Raw genomic sequence first — 3,387 nt, forward strand, 5'->3', positions numbered from 1 at the left:
CAAAAACCAGCTTTTTATATTAGCATGTGACTAGCATGTGACTAGCATTCCCACCGAACACTTCCGGTGAATTTACTAAATTACTCACGATAAACGTTCACAAAAAACATAACAATTATTTTAAGAATTATAGATACAGAACTCCTTTATGCAATCGCTATGTCCGATTTTAAAATAGCTTTTCGGTGAAAGCACATTTTGCAATATTCTGAGTAGATAGCCCGGCCATCACAGGCTAGCTATTTTGACACCCACCAAGTGTGGTACTCACCAAAGTCAGATTTACTATAAGAAAAATTGGATTACCTTTGCTGTTCTTCGTCAGAATGCACTCCCAGGACTTCTACTTCAATAACAAATGTTGGTTTGGTTCCAAATAATCCATAGTTATATCCAAATAGCGGTGTTTTGTTCGTGCGTTCAAGACACTATCCGAAGGGCGCGTTTCGTGACAAAAAAATTCCAAATATTCCATTACCGTAATTCGAAGCATGTCAAATGCTGTTTAAAATCAATTTGTATGCGATTTTTCTCGTAAAAAAGCGATAATATTCCGACCGGGAGTCGTTGTTTTTGTTCAAAGAGAGAGAAAGTAAACATGGTGTCGGCTCGTGCACGAGCGCCCCAGTCTCATTGTTCTCAGATCGACCACTATCCAAATGCGCTACTGTTTTTCAACCATGGCCTGCAAAGTCATCATTCAATGTTCTGGCGCCTTCTGAGAGCCTATGGGAGCCTTAGAAAATGTCATGTTACAGCAGAGATCCTCTGTTTTCGATAAAGAGGCTATAGAAGGCCAAGAAATGGTCAGAGAGGGCACTTCCTGTAAGGAATCTTCTCAGGTTTTGGCCTGCTATATGAGTTCTGTTATACTCACAGACACCATTCAAACAGTTTTAGAAACTTTAGGGTGTTTTCTATCCAAATCAAACAATTATTTGCATATTCTAGTTTCTGGGCAGGAGCAATAACCAGATTAAATCGGGTACGTTTTTTATCCGGCCGTGAAAATACTGCCCCCTATCCTAAACAGGTTAAGACACTGACAGTTTACAGACGGTAGGAAATTAAGATCACAGTTATGAAAATTTAGGACACTAAATTCTACTGACTCTGAAAAACACCAACTGAAAAATGCCCAGGGTCCCTGCTCATCTGCGTGAACGTGCCTTCGGCATATGCTGCAAGGAGGCATGAGGACTGCAGATGTTGCCAGGGTAATAAATTGAAATGTCCGTACTGTGAGACGCCTAAGACAGCGCTACAGGGAGACAGGACAGACAGCTGATCATCCTCGCAGTGGCAGACCACGTGTACAGGATCGGTACATCCGAACAACACACCTGCCGGACAGGTACAGGATGGCAACAACTGCCTGAGTTACACCAGGAATGCACAATCCATCCATCAGTGCTCAGGCTGTCCGTAATAAGCTGAGAGGCTGGACTGAGGGCTTCTAGGCCTGTTGTAAGGCAGGTCCTCACCAGACATCAATGGCAACAACGTTGCCTATGGGCACAAACCCACCATCACTGGACCAGACAGGACTGGCAAAAAGGGCTCTTCACTGATGAGTCGCGGTTTTGTCTCACCAGGGGTGATGGTCGGATTTGCGTTTATCAGCAAAGGAATGAGCGTTACACCGAGGCCTGTACTCTGGAGCAGAATTGATTTGGAGGTGGAGGGTCCGTCATGGTCTGGGGTGGTGTGTCACAGCATCATCGGACTGAGCTTGTTGTCATTGCAGGCAATCTCAACACGACATCCTCCTCCCTCATGTGGTACCCTTCCTGCAGGCTCATCCTGACATGACCCTCCAGTATGTCAATGCCACCAGCCATACTGCTCGTTCTGTGCGTGACTTCCTGCGAGACAGGAATGTCAGTGTTCTGCCATGGCCAGTGAAGAGCCAATATCTCAATCCCATTGAGCACGTCTGGGACCTGTTGGATAAGAGGGTCAAGGCTAGAGCCATTCCCCCCAGAAATGTCCGGGAACTTGCAGGTGCCTTGGTGGAAGAGTGGGGTAACATCTCACAGCAAGAACTGGCAAATCTGGTGCAGTCCACCAGGAGGAGATGCACTGCAGTACTTAATGCAGCTGGTGGCCACACCAGATACTGACTGTTACTTTTGATTTTGACCCCCCTTTGTTCAGGGACAAATTATTCAATTTCTGTTAGTCACATGTCTGTGAAACTTGTTCAGTTTATGTCTCAGTTGTTGAATCTTATGTTCATACAAATATTTGCACGTTAAGTTTGCTGAAAAGAAACGCAGTTGACAGTGAGAGGACGTTTCTTTTTTTGCTGAGTTTATATGGCATATGTGTTTGGCGCACAGGGAAGGAGGAGAGGGGGAGAGAGAGATGGGGAGAGGAGGGAATAGAAATCACTGTTGCCCAAATAGAAATCATGAAGAAGGGATATGTGTGGGTGAGACAGAGAGAAGAAAGAGCAGAGATAACACGGGTAGGTCTATCCATATCTTTTTAGATTGGGCGCTATTCTAATAATCTGTATTCAGTGCATAGTGGGGAACTGAGAGTGACTTGTCTTTGTGTCTGAGTTTCTGTGATATTACTATTAACATCCAGGAAAACACCCAAATAGTGTGTGTGTGTGTGTGTGTGTGTGTGTGTGTGTGTGTGTGTGTGTGTGTGTGTGAGGATGTGTGCTAAGGTGCAGAGAGTCAGTGCAGGTGATCAGTTCAAGTGTTCAGCAGTCTGATGGCTTGTAGATAGAAACTGTCTCTGACCCTGTTGGTATCAGACCTCATGCTTCGATACAGTCTGCCCGACAGTAAGGGAGTGAACAGCTCGTGGCTGGCATGTGTGGGGTCCTTGATGACGCTGCGTTACTTACCTCAGGCACCGTTTCAAGTAGATGTCCTGGATGGGTGGGAACATGGCCCCAATGATGTATTGGGGCCATGATGTATTGGGCCATCGGTCGTGGACAGAGCAATTCACTTGTGCTTTATTCCAGTGTGAGTGTGTGTGTGTGTGTGTGTGTGTGTGTGTGTGTGTGTGTGTGTGTGTGTGTGTGTGTGTGTGTGTGTGTGTGTCTCTCTTTGACCAAGACCATGACATGAATCTAACTCTGAATGTGTAGGGCTAGAGAGGGACCCTACAAACTAAGGTGTCAGCACTGCAGCCGTTGGTCGAACCAACGGGGTCAGCACTTCTGTCACGTGTGTCACAAGCGACCACCATGGGTGACCAGCACTCAGCAGAAATGTCAGAGCCCTGAAAATGGTGGCACAGACTTTAGGAGAAAATCATTATATGGAGAGGTCAGTTAGGACTGCAGCGCAGAGCTGATGGAAGACCTTGGGTGTCAGTCTTGACAGATGCAACGTAGATTTGTTTTGCTAGTGTTGTCATTAG

The sequence above is a fragment of the Salmo trutta genome, chromosome 27 (genome assembly GCF_901001165.1).
Source record: "Salmo trutta chromosome 27, fSalTru1.1, whole genome shotgun sequence".
In the NCBI taxonomy this organism is placed as follows: domain Eukaryota; kingdom Metazoa; phylum Chordata; class Actinopteri; order Salmoniformes; family Salmonidae; genus Salmo; species Salmo trutta.